Source organism: Mus musculus, chromosome 18, assembly GCF_000001635.26.
Source record: "Mus musculus strain C57BL/6J chromosome 18, GRCm38.p6 C57BL/6J".
Classification (NCBI taxonomy): Eukaryota; Metazoa; Chordata; class Mammalia; order Rodentia; family Muridae; genus Mus; species Mus musculus.
Genome location: NC_000084.6, coordinates 8,671,976 through 8,686,403, shown reverse-complemented (window position 1 = coordinate 8,686,403; position 14,428 = coordinate 8,671,976). Strand labels below are relative to the sequence as shown.

Sequence of the window (14,428 nt, the reverse complement as noted above, 5' to 3'; positions counted from 1 at the left end):
TTTTATGGCTTGAAATCACAAGATCTCCAATTCTTTAAAATTTTTCAATAAATTAAATACAAGTAACACTAATGCCTTGCTCTCTCATTACCATTGAATGTCCTACTTCCTCCTTTGAATTTTCCATATTTCAAGCAGTAGGTGTAGAAAATGGAGAGAAGAGCCCTTCCTTAACCCGAAAGAATCAGTTTCAGTGGACTGACTTTATTGGCTAATCTGGCTCACTGCTTAGTTTTATAAATAAAGCTATACTGTGCATAGCCCATTTTCTTTAGCTGTTCTACTGCACCCATGGTAGAGGAGTTGCTACAAAGATTCCCAGATGGAAAAGCCTAAAATAGTCATTACATGGCCCTTGGCAGAAAACATCACTACATTTACACTTTGAATAGCCAGGTGACCTAAGCATGTGCTGCAGGGCATGGTTCAGTTTCACCAGGTATCTTAGATTTCTGCTGCATTGAGTTGCTAACTTCTGAGATTACTCTTGTGGTTTCATGTTTCATATGAGAGATGGTGTTAACCAAATCTGCTCAATTGTGAGGTTTTTAAAAGTAATTCTTTTCTGAAGTCATTGTAAGTTGGACATAATTTACCATAACATGTTTTCTATCTTAGTTACACATTGTAGTTTATGATACATGTTACTGGTTGTTGAAAAAAATCAACTGTTCTCTCTGGTTGACTTCTGTTAACAGTGGTTCAGAGTTTATGCTCCCACAGTTGCAGCTGTTTTAGGGACTAGGAATAAGGGAAGTTTGGCAGTGTTTTAATTCTGATTCATTTACCCCTCAATGTGGGTTTTTTTTTTTCACAGAAAAACTAATATTATGGCCATCTTCAACTTCATACAAGAATAATTGAAATCTTTACTTCCTAAAAGCTTATATATACACTATACGATGCTATGCTATAACATCACAAAAGCTTTAGTGGAGAATAATAGAAATAGTCTTAAATTTTACTGAGTGTCATTGATAAAAGTATACCTGGCTGATTCTTTTACCACAGCTTACTTGAGGGGTGGTAGGCAAATGGAAAGAATTTTTGGGTTTAGTTGTTAGACAACTATAATTTTGTAAAATAATTTCAAAGAGTTGGGCCATTCTAAATGAGGCAGAATTATAGTTTCTTCCTACAATGCTTGGTAGAAATATTGAGACTCAAGTTGTAATTGTCACCATAAAAAATAAAGCAGGCTTAACTCATGAAAGAGTAATAGGACATTAAAAAAAAAAAACCAAGCATGATTAAACAGCCCAAGGGAAGTGGCAAAGATGAGGGTGGGTGTTTCAGAAACTAAGTGTATGTAGAAGCCTGTGTGTACATACAACATTATAGGCATCTCCTGTGTCAGATGTCTTGCTGAGAGATGGGGCTCTCTGAACTTAGTCTCAAGGGTAAGCTCCAGGGGGAAAAAGAGTGATATAAATCATAACAGGAGAAGCATAGATCTTGTTTTCACATTCACACTATTAAATATATGTTCGAGTACATTTAAGAATAGAATAGTCAGTGAATAGAAACTGAATCAGCAAGCAGCCTTCCCAGGACTCTATCTTACTTAAACACATATGGACTGTTTACCTTGAATGGCCATAAACTTCTGTGAATAGGTTTTCTCTTCCCTTTTTACTTAACTGATATAAGCATGAAATGTGTTCATTATGCATTGATCTGATGTGGTAGCCAAACAGTCTTGGGTAAACATCATTAACTTCTCCAGTATATAAATTATGGTGAAATGACAACTTACCTATGAAGGACACATGGAACTGAGCACATGGGTTATTTTTAAACACTCAGAATGATCTAAGTGAAGATTGTAGAAAGGTACAAGAAAGTATCTATGGAGATGTTTCATTGGGTAAACCACTTGCTAGACAAGTCAGATCCCCAGACTAATGTAACACCAGATGTGACAATACAAGTCTACAATCCTAGTAGCCTACAAACAGAAGGAAGTGAAGACCAGCACCTACTTTGTTGTTCTAATCTACTTGTTGGCTAATCTACTAGGGTTCTAGGCCACTGAGACACCCGATCTCAAAACAAAACAAACAAAAAACCCCAAATGTATGGCAACATCTGAGGTTGTTCTCTGACCTCTGCACTCAGATGCACCTATCTGCAAATATTCACACACACACAACCACACTTTACCTCACAAAGGAGAAATTTGTCAAGAGTCACAACAACCAAAACCCTCCAGAATTACAGAAGAGAAGAAAGCAAGAATTTTAGAATGGCAGATGACTAATGTGAACAGTACGGGAAAGCAAACCACAGACTTCCAGGAAACAAGTTCCAGTGTTCATGACTAACAAATGAGGAGTTAGTCAAGACAATATCTTCTTCATGCTGAGAAAAAAACAAAACAAAACAAAACAAACAAACAAAAAAACCCAGAAAAATCATCATGAAAATTGAACAAGATTTTAAAAAGATATATTTTCCATCTCTTATTTTCAGAGGCTAAAATGGATATTACTGACAGAAGGAGGATCAGACGATAGACAAATTCCCTATGTAAATTGATCAAAGCTTTGTGAAAAGCAGGTTAAAGTTTCAAGGCATGTCCTTAGTCCAGATGTTCTTTTTGTAGAAACTTCTCTTTTGGAAAAATCCCCCAACATCTTACATGTGCAAACATGTATAGTAGCATTTACTATGTTTTGATAGAGTTTGAATGAGAAAAGACAGAAAGCAAATAACAATGAGTTCACAAATAGTTTGGTAAACAACTATTACTCTGTGTTCTTGCAATGACCAGTTCCACAGTTAACAGATACAGAATGACATGTGGGTTACCAAATAGAGTACTTGCAAGATCCCTGTGTATATGGAAATGAAATAGCTCATGTATATATATTATAAATATTTTAGTGTATAATATTGCACACATATTACAGAGGGGCACTATGTCCTGACTTATATATTTAGATCTTTTTAAATTTTTTTATTAGATATTATCTTCATTTACATTTCAAATGCTACTCTCTATCCCCTCCCCACACCCTGCTCCCCAACCCACCCACTCCCACTTCCTGGCCCTGGCATTCCCCTGTACTGGGGTATATAATCTTCGCAAGACCAAGGGCCTCTCCTCCCATTGATGGCCTACTAGGCCAAATTCTGCTACATATTCTTGACTCCAGTTAGAATATACACAGTGCAGCTGTATTTGACAGCAGAGGCCAAGACATAACTGAGTGTGAATGAGGACATTGGGATGGGTCTTGCTTTAGTCAAAATGATGTTCATATAAATTGGAAAATGAAGCTATAATAGAAACTCTGTAGTTCTGGAAAGGACAGTATAAGGAAATAGAGATGACAGCCACATACCAACCAAGAAGGTGGCTCCAAAGGGACCCGATACTACTTCAACTTGACACCAGGACTAGATACTTCAAACTCGGACTTCCAATTTCCTGAACTGTCTTAAAACAATTCTCCATTGCATCAGGCAAAAGTTGAAGTACTTTGTTACCTCAAACTTAGCAACCTCACATTTTGTGTAGATGCATGTGTGCTATATAATGGTGTATGTATGCATGGGTGTACAATGTTTTCACATACATAGTGTTTCATGTATATTTTTAAGATTAAATAGCATTTCCTGTAATGTCAATAGTGGTTCTTTCAAAATAGTGAGTTTATGCCTTTGTAACAATAAATACCTATAATACTTGTGTGGTCTATAGTTTTGAACAAGCTATAGTAGCAAGTCAGTAAGCCATCTTCCTTCATGGAAGTTCCTGCTTTAAGCTCCTGTACTGATTTCTCTTAGTGATAAACTGTGACCTGAGAGTTGTAAGCTGTAATAAATCTTCTCATTTTCAAGTTATTTTGGTCATGGTATTTTATTTTAGCACTAGACATTTCTACTAAGACAGAAATTGGTTCTTGGTCCATAGGATACTGTTGTGACATATGTGACCACTATTGGTTTGGGTAGGATTATGAAGTAACTTTGGAACTTTGGGCCAGAGAAACCATTCAGTGTTCTCAACTTACTGAGCTGCTGTAGGGACTTAGAAAATAGACATGAGAGCAACACTGATGATGGAGGCCTGGCCTGCGAAGCTTCAGAGAGAAATTTGGGGGTTAACACTCTATTAAGGCTCTTGGATATTTGGAGTTATTAATCTGTACTTTGTTTTTACTGGGGTTGAATTATCAGCTATGATTAACAAGTAGCCAGAAACACTAAAGTGAAACCTTCTTTTGGGGGGTAGGGGGGCTGGTCCAGCTGGAGCTGAGAAACCAGCTCTGACAAAGATGAGACGAGCATCAGTGGGAAACGTTCCCTCAAGGTCAACACAACATAAGCTACAGGAGCAAAGCTGTGTGCTGAACTGGCAGATTGTCAACGTCTCCCAAGGAGTCCTTACTTTAATGATATGAAGGGATTATGGAGAGCAGGTAAGGCTAAGCACTATGTGACAGGACTGGAGTCTCTAAAGAAAATCCAGGAAATGCTATTAGTGAAAATGCAGCCTCAGTTACAGTAGAAGCCTCAGGATGTAAGAGGTCATGTAGAGAATTGAAGCTTGGCACCACATGGCAGGGACAGAGTACCTGAACAGAGCCCAGGAGCAGCTATTGGTGCTGGCACAACTCAGCTGCATTTGAAACCATTTGGAGATCCCAGTCACATGCAGAATGACTAGCCACCAAGAGCAGTGGTAGCTCTGGAGTGGAGCTTGCCTGAGCCTGGGGTATACTGTGTGGACTCTTCATGAGTCTGTGAGAGGTACAATGTGTGCAGTGGCAAGCCCTTTGGGGCCTGGAAGATGGTGAATATCAGAAGTCTAACACTGTGGAACTCTGGTTTTGCTCTCTTCAGAGTGTGACCTTGTTTTTCCCCTCTTAGAGTAAGAATGCTTAATTTATTTTACAGGAGCCCATAATTAGAAGAGTTTGAAAGAGACCAGATGTTTTAAAGAACTCAAAATTTTAAGTGTTTAAAAATTTAAAGACTGAGAATTTTATGGTTAGAGTGTTTTATATTATCATATTAATATAGCATATAAGTTAATATGAAAATTTTGGGATAGCAGGGAAAGAATGGTTATGGTTTAACAGTTACTTGTTTGTGTGTCAAACTGACAAGCAATCAATTATTCTTTAGGGTTTGTTGTCAACTCACTGGGAACAGGAACTTCAGCTGAGACAATGTATCTGTAGAACATATTCTTGGTTAATAATTTATGTAGGCAAGAATGGTGTCACTCTTGGGTATCTGGTCCTAAGTAGTGTAAGCTGACCAACCCATAAGAGGAAGCCCAAAATCAGCATTTCTTTATGGCTTCTACCACAGTTCCTACCTCTGAGTTCCTGCCTTAAATTCTTGCCCTGACTTCTATCAGTAGTAAAGTTTAATGTTAGAGTTCTAAGCTGAAATAAACCCTTTACCCCCCATGTTACTTTTGGTCATGATGTTTTATCACTGCAATAGAAACTAAAAGACAAAGTTCAATATCCAATGGATTATTGTTTCTTTGCTTTACAACCTACTATCACACATGGAAATGACAGGAAAGATCTATTCCTAGAGACTTACTAACATACTTTTTAAAGACTTTGTTTTAATTGTGTGTATGTTGAGGGCTTTGAAGTGCCTTTGGAGACTAGGAGAGGGTGTAGGATTCCTTAGAGTTGAAGGTACAGGTGAGTGTGAGCTGCCTAGTGTGTGCTCTTAACTGCTAAGCCACCCTTCAGCCTAACTGTGGGTTTAAGCAGATTTATTTGAATGAGGAGTTTCTTGCAAAGTCAAAGCAGAGCTTCATGGAGCTGGAGAGTCTACATTGTGGTACTTGGAACTGTATTTTTGGGTGACCCTTTTGTGCTGTCTAGGGCACAGGCCCATTCTTTGGCAACTCAGTTTGCAAAGAATTACTAGACTCTTCCCATTCTCCCAAAAAGACAGATTGCCAGTGTTTTAAAAAGTTACGCAGGGCTGGTGATACATCTCAGTAGATAAAGTCCTTGCCTCATATGCATAAAGACCTGAGGTCAGTCCTCAGAGTTTGCATTAAAAGAAACAAACACAAATCCAAATAACAAAGAAACCGATGTGATGGCAAGCAGCACTTCTCATGCCCATATTGGGGAGGCAGACCAGTGGATCCTGGGGCTTTCTGACCAGTCTTGTTTAATTAAGTAGTCTTAGAGAGAAATGAGAAATGTTGGCCAAGAAAGTAAGGTAGGGGGCAAATGAAGAGGCTACTCAGGATTAACCTCTGGCCTCCATATGCACATGCACCCGAATACATGTGCACACACACCTATCTGAGCACACACATACCTCACACATATGCATATACACACTCATACAGAGAGAAAGAGGAAGAAACTGAGGGAGAGAGGGCCAAAGAGAAGAATGAAGGAGAGAAGTTTCTTGTGGCACAGAATAGAGGCCTGCCAACATCCATGTGAGTACAGCCCTGGCCAACATGTGACAACAATTTGATGAGAACCTGAACCAGTAGCAACTTGCCTCCAAGTTCATGACTCACATAAGCAAGTATGACACTTCATACCTGTCCTGATAAAATTTCTAGGTTTGTGACAATGTGTTTAACTTCAAAAGACAATACCTATGGGATGAAGTTCGGTCAAAAAAACTGACTTATAACTCCAATAGTCCATAACAGGATGGGATATACTAAGAAAAAGAGGAAAGATTGAAAAGAAATTAAGTTCTATCCAGGATACACTAGAACATGCTGGAGGTTGAATGATGGAAAAAAGAATTTGGCTCAAATGTAAATGCTGTTAAAAAAAAAAAAACAACTTGGAAACTAGTACCATTTATATCAATGTGGTGTGTGAAATCTGCTCTTCTTACTACATAGTATTTTATATTTAAAAGGATCCTTACAAAATCTGTTGGCATTCATGTTATCAGGTGAGTTCATGTATTTATTTGGTTTTCCTTCCTAGGAGCCTGTGAGTCAGCTAGACTTCTAGAACCAGCAACTTGCCTTTTCCTGCTAACTGGGCACCGACTTTGGTCTAGTTTTCACAGCATTTTTTTTAAAGCTGTCCCAGGTACTTATCACTTTTATTTGTAACAAATTATTCACGATTTCTTCTGCTCAAACGTTCTTTGAGACAACTCCATCAGCCTTAGCCAATAGGAGAACAGAATCATCTGACTCATCTATCCTGCAAATCCACAGATGCCGTAGGATTAAAACTGGCTATTAAACCAGCCTGTGCCCCCGTTAACCTTGGCCACATTCATCTGGATGGACGTGTGGTCCTTGGCAGCAATGATGTGGTTGCTCCCAGAGCAATGCCGAGGCAACTACAGGTCCACAAACTTGCTGGCCTCATTCTGCATGCTGAGGCCATCCCTGCTCACTGGTCCAGTGAGAGCACAGAAAAAAAAAAAAAGACTCACAGCATTTTAGCATTTTTAGTAGCTCTTTTCAGTGCCCACAGCTGGCCCTATTTATTGACAACACCCCATATTTACAGCAGAGTGTCCAAACCTTTTTGTGATACCAGATTAGTCTTTCCAGGAGGCAAACTTCATTTTGTTACTCCTTCAGGATGAAGACCCAACACTATTACTAAGTCTAGGGAGTGCTCACAAAAAGGGACCTAGCATGACTGCCCTCCGAAAGACCCAACAAGCAGCTGAAAGAGTCAGATGCAGATATTTGCACTCAACCAATGAACACAAGCAGCTGACCCCTGGTGTTGAATTCGGGAAGGCTGAAAGAAGCTGAGGAGAAAAGATCTCTTAATGAACTTAAAACTTGCTAATGTAGTAGGCTGCCAGGCCAGCAAGACCCACAGATACTCTGTTTCTGAATCTCAAGTACTGAGATTAACTGGTATGTACTGCATTGCCACACTTGGCTTTTGAGGGGTTTCTGGGGCTTGAACTCTGTTACTCATGCTTATGTGGCAAGGACTTTATTGACTGAACTATCATCCTAGATCCTGAGTGTTCACCCCTTACTTGCTTGACAATCACAATTAGCATTGTTTTTGTATGTTAAGATTATTTGCATAAAGTTCTTGGATACTTTCTAGTATTCAATAAGTAGGTATTTTCTTGTATACAGTCTCTCTGTCTCTGTGTCTCTGTGTCTGTCTCTGTCTCTCTGTCTCTCTGTCTTTCTCTCTGTCTTTCTCTCTCTCTCTCTCTCTCTCTCTCTCTCTCTCTCTCTCTCTCTCTCTCTCTCTCTCTCTCTCTCTCTCCCTGCCTAACTCAGATGTTTGGTACCAGGGAAGCCTGGTAGGTACCTAAGATGACTTAGGTGGCTTACTGATCTTGTACATACCCAGTAGAGTCATAATAGTGACACAGCAGTTTTTCTCATTGTTGACTTATTTGTTCAGCTCAATCTCATTTTCCCAACTTAGTTCTTGTGTATATTCATACTTTAGAGTTTTTATAGCCTATGTTATATTAGAGGAAGTGCTGTTTGCTGAACATCCGCAGTATGAGTCATCAATAAAACTAGAAGTTGTCTATATCTGCACTAATTAATTTAATTAGATTTTTATTTTCTCAAAGCAGATGAAAATTTGTGAATACATGCCAAATTTACATAGAACTTGGTTCTGAAAACCTAACTGATGCATGTTATGAAACTTTACAACCATGTACAAAATATCCAACTTGACAAATTCCTCAGAGTGAATCCACATTCAGAGGAAGTTAAGTAGTGATAGTTAGTTTACAGAACTTCCTTTTCACTATGAGGTTGTCTGGTATTTTTAGCCACTGTATGCTCCTACATGGCAGCAGAAAAAGCTGGTTTGCATTGCTCATTCTGAGACAAACTTTTTTGTCTTCACAAGATCCCAGCTTTGTTGTGAAGATGTATCTTAGAGTTGATGATCTAATGTCTCAACATCTGCATTGATCCAGTCAACCTTGCCGCTGCTATTGTCATGTTTGACACAACATTCTGTGTGTTTCTCCATGTGTATGCTAAATGTATGTATACTTATGTTTGTGTATATGTATATGTTAATATGTAAGCATATGAACAGAGGGTAGGAATGAAAGTTGAAACCATTGAGTAGCAGTTTTCGGGGGAAGAAGACACTGACAAGTTCTTAAAATGTTACTTACTAGGTGTTTATTGATTTTGAGGTAAGCATTTCCTGTATAAGTGAGATGTAGCAGCCATTTGACTAACTGGACACTTAAGTCTAGACACTGGAGGAAATTGATATGATGTAGTTTCCTGATATGATATAATCAGACCCATGCCACAGCAACTGTGTAGTATTTTGCCAAAAAGTAAATTAAATATAATCACAAGGACATCTTCAGAAAAGTCCACAATATGGGATATTTTATGAAAAGACAGGCTTGGGGTTGAGCTAGAGCAATGGCACAGAAATTAAAATACTTGCTGGGTAAGCATGAGAGCCTGAGTTTAAATCTCCAGTATCCAAATATTTTCAAAAGCCAGATTTGTTGGTGGCATATACCTGAATTCCCAACAGTGGAGAACAGGGTCAGAAGAATCCTCTTAAGTTGTTTGAAGATATAGGATAGCTAAGGTGGTGAGTACCTGATTCAGCAAAAGAGTTTGTCTCAAACAAATGATGAAATGGAGATGACAGATGAGAGCAGCACACTTTGATCTCTGTCCTCCATATGCACTTCTGTAGATGTACTCCCAAATATGTACACACAAGCATACACACAGAGACACACAGACCACAGACATACACACATCCCAGAACAATACATAACACATGAAATTAAGACAAAAAAATGAGAGAGAGAGAGAGAGAGAGAGAGAGAGAGAGAGAAGAGGAGAGGGAAGGAGAGAGAGAGAAAACACATGGAGTTGGAAGTTGGGCTTACCAAGAAGGTCAGTGCCAGAGCTGTAATAAGCAAAATGATTAGAACTTGGATCATAGGAACCGAAAACCACAAAATCCTTTGAGGAAAACTAGAAGAGTTTAAACATAGACACAATGTATGACTTAGTTAATGTAACTGTTTTTGGCTAGGATAACACATTTTTATTTGTTATGTTGAGTAATATTCTCTTCATTTGTCTTTAATCCCATAATGTTATTTTCTCTTTTTTTGTATTTTATTTTTTTTAATTTTTTATTAGATATTTTCTTCATTTACATTTCAAATGCTATCCCAAAAGTCCCCTATACCCTCCCACCACCCTGCTTCCCTACCCACTCACTCCCACTTCTTGGCCCTGGCATTCCCCTGTACTGGGGCATATAAAGTTTGCTAGACCAAGGGGTCTAGCAAACTCTTCCCAATGATGGCCTACTAGGCCATCTTCTGCTACATATGCAGCTAGAGACACAAGATCTGGGAGTACTGATTAGTTCATATTGTTGTTCCACCTATAGGGTTGTAGGCCCCTTCAGCTCTTGGGTACTTTCTCTAGCTCCTACACTGGGGACCCTGTGTTCCAATCTATAGATGACTGTGAGCATCCACTTCTGTATTTGCCAGGCACTCATCCAAGTAGAAATGTCAAGAAAGGAGGGAAGTTACCAAAGAGCATATATAAACTATTAGGGCTTACAGACACTCAGTCCATAATTCTTTTTATTTTCTCATGGACTTAATTCTTCAACATTAAGAAGCTAGGTAAAAGTAATACCATATATGCAGAACATAAAGAATTACATGGTCAGTGGTGGCGCACACCTTTAGTCCCAGCACTTGGGAGGCAGAGGCAGGCAGATTTCTGAGTTCAAGGCCAGCCAGGTCTATAGAGTGAGTTCTAGGACAGCCAGAGCTATACAGAGAAACCCTATTTCAAAGGAAGATCTGTAGATACTGCATCACAAATGACAAATGTATTTCATGGACAGTGGTTGATATCATGTGTAGAAAGCACAGACTTTTTTTTTTTAAGATAGGATATTATGTGTTGCTATGACTGGCTTTAGTCCCTTGGTCAATCACTCTCCTGTCCACACCACCTCCCCTACTTGTCAACAGCAATCAGATTAGGAGGTGAAACATTTTTTAGGGCTAGTACAACCAATTAACCCTATTTATGTTTTCATGTTTATATGTGCATTCAAAGCATGTCAACTCCTACTGAAAGAGCTTTTAATAGATAAAAGTTAACATAAAATTAAAGCACAGAGAGCATTTCAATATGTATTGCATAGGAATTTGTTTTGTTTTAAGTAATATATAATGCAATGCTTTATCTTACAGTTGAATGAACCATAGATAAATAGCATTTGGGTAAATAACTTTGTATAATATTGATGTTTAAAGTGAATTCATAAATATTATGCAACAATGGAGAATGATCTTATGCAGATGGAATTGGTGTAGCAAAATACATCAATGATATCAGTTGTCCAGTGTGATCAGATTATACACCACAGACTGTTACCTGCAGTGAAAATCATGTATTTTTGACTGCTGATGAGGAAAAAAAACATAAGCATGAAACAAATAAAAAAGAGAAAACTACAATAAGCACTAGCCTATCATTCCTTACATTTATCACCATACTAGAATGCTTTAAAATGCATATTAATAGGCAGAATTGAGTAGTACATCTCCATGTGTATCACCCAACTTTAGCTACTTTCATGTCCCCTAAGATTTATCCAGTATCTCTCTATTTACTTTGAAATAGCCAGAGAATGTGGCTTATGTAGATATATAGGTATAAAATCAGATTTATTTAATGTGTGTGTGTGTGTGTGTGTATGACACTTTAAGGGTAAGCAATTGTGTGTGTGAGAGAGAGAGAAATAGAGAGACAGAGAGAGAGAGTCAGAGAAACAGAGACAGAGACAGAGAAGGCTAGGGAGAGATTCCATGCCTATACAAATGTAGAGGCCCAAAGTAGTTGGATCCCTCACATTTCAAGTTATAGACAGACATTTTCAGGATTCCTGGCTCGTTATATGGGTGCTAAGATCGAATTTGGGCCCTCATCAGAGCGTCACAAATGCTCTTGACCACTGAGTAATCTCTACAGCTACCGGAAGTCTTACTAAAGCTTCTTCTGCATCTAAAGTTTTAAAATGTGTTGCCTTGATGGGCACTAAATGTATATTAATTCATAGTACAATGTATACATATACTTAGTCACATATATAATATCACTAGTTTATTATTTCAATATTGGATCATATTTATTAATTTTATATATAGGTATATAATAGGTCACACTGGTATACACATATGCATATAGGTATGTCAATATGTATGTGTATGTATATATGTGTGTGTAATCATATATGTAATATTTAAGAGCTTCTGTATTTCCCATGTGGTTATACTGATTTATGTTCCAACAGCCATGTCAAAATTTTCCATCTCTTTACATCTTTGCCAACACTTGTAATTATTTTTTTCTTTGTAAATTATCTCTTCAAATAGGTCTGAAGCTGCACTTCATTGTGGTTTTGATGTAGGAGGTACAGTGATGTTGCGTACCCAAATCATACAACTGGGGGCATTTGAAGATTTTTCTTGAGAAATATTTCTTCAAACCTAATCACAGGTTTTGCAATATTTGATTTTTAACTTAATTTTATTTCTTTGTATGTGCATGTCTCTGTGTTGTGGATATGTGCCTCTGAGAACAGGTGCACAGGTGGGGGCAGGGGAGGGTATCTGATTCTTGTAGTTGAAGTTAAAGGTAAGCCACCCAACAAGAGCTCTGGGAACCAAACCTGGGTCTCCTGGAACTACAGCAAGTGCTTTAAATCCCCAACATATCTCTCCATCTCTCCAGCCCCTTAATATATATTTTTTAACTCTGGCTTTTAATTCTTTGGGTTTTGGATATTTTGGGAATTTTGCACATAGTTAGCTTCAGTTTTCAACTTGGAAAATGGAACCTCAATTGAGGAATTGCCTCCATTGGACTGGCCTTGGGCAAGTGTGTGAGGAAACTTCTTAATTGCTGATCAATGTAGAAAGAGATCATTGTGGCCCAGAGATCATTGTGGCCAGTGTGATGCCTGGGTAGATGGTCCTGGGACAACTCAGGAAAGGAGCTGAACTTTTCTCCATTCTTTTGCTTGTGTTCTTACTTCGAGGTTTTTGCCTTGAGTTCCTGCCTCCACTTTTCTAGACCTACAAGTCAAATAAATCCTTTCCTTGCAAGTTGTTCTTTGTCAGTGTTATATCACAGCAAGAAGCAAATTAGGACACATCTTTCAGATATATGGTTGACATTTTTTTTACCATTTCATGTGACTTCCAACATCATGTGTACAACCTTAGAATATAAAAATCAGTATATTAAAAAGACATTCACGGGCTGGTGAGATGGCTCAGTGGGTAAGAGCACCCGACTGCTCTTCCAAAGGTCAGGAGTTCAAATCCCAGCAACCACATGGTGGCTCACAACCATCCGTAACAGGATCTGACGCCCTCTTCTGGAGTGTCTGAAGACAGCTACAGTGTACTTACATATAATGAATAAATAAAATTAAAAAAAAAAAAAAAAGACATTCACATCCAGGAATTAGTCTCTTGATGCATTATTCATAATATTCAATGCAAGGGAACACTTTGGCATCCATCAACATGTGGTTGGTTCCAAAAAGCATGGCAAGGGGCTGGGAAAATGCTTCAGGCAGTAAAATACTTTCAGCACAAATATGAGGACCTGAGTTTTACCCCTAAAGCTCATTCAGAAAGAACTGACCAAGGCAGCATGTGTTTCTTATCCCTGCAGTAAGAAGCAGAAGCCGGTGATTCCTTAGGGCTTACTGGCGATGAAGTGTACCCTAGTTCACAAGCTCTATGTTAGCAAAGATCACTCTTTCAAGAAACACAAAATTGACTGTGGTTTTGGTCAGAAAGCCATAGTGGAGGAGGCCATAGACCCTAGGAAGAAACTGACTATTGTTCATCTAAATTGACATGAAAGCAAACTGTAACTTAAGTATTTATGTTTGTACCCATGGACAAATGTTACTCTTGCCATTAGTTAGAGAAGGTTCTCTGTAATAAGTGAAGTCTTGTGGCTATTCATAGTGCTTAGAATAAATGATAGTTTAGTGCTCATCAAACACAACTAAGGCTTAGAAACATTTATACTCTTTCCCTTGGCATCATCCTGAGTGAGGTAACCCAATCACAAAGGAACTCTCACAATATGTACTCACTGATAAGTGGATATTAGCCCAGAAACTTAGGATACCCAAGATATAAGATACAATTTGCTAAACACATTAAACTCAAGAGAACGAAGACCAAAGTGTGGACACTTTGCCCCTTCTTAGAATAGGAAACAAAACACCCATGGAAGGAGTTACAGAGACAAAATTTGGAAGTGTGACGAAAGGATGGACCATCTAGTGATTGCCATATCCAGAGATCCATCCCATGATCAGCTTCCAAACGCTGACACCATTGCATACACTAGCAAGATTTTGCTGAAAGGACCCAGATATAGCTGTCTCTTGTGAGACTA

The 14,428-nt window shown here is 38.5% G+C and overlaps 1 long non-coding RNA gene and 1 pseudogene across 1 annotated transcript in view; one reads left to right on the top strand and one right to left on the bottom strand.

Annotated features, from left to right (window-relative positions):
• Positions 1-12,483, top strand: part of Gm35180 — a 44,096-nt gene extending 31,613 nt beyond the window's left edge. Inside the window, exons 2-6 of the long non-coding RNA XR_386043.2 lie at positions 4,241-4,427; positions 6,951-7,058; positions 7,565-7,852; positions 8,829-8,967; positions 12,379-12,483. This is a non-coding gene — a long non-coding RNA (predicted gene, 35180). The remainder of the gene's footprint in view (positions 1-4,240; positions 4,428-6,950; positions 7,059-7,564; positions 7,853-8,828; positions 8,968-12,378) is intronic.
• On the bottom strand, positions 7,106-7,353 carry Gm35232 (annotated as a pseudogene).
• Positions 12,484-14,428: the final 1,945 nt, after the last annotated feature.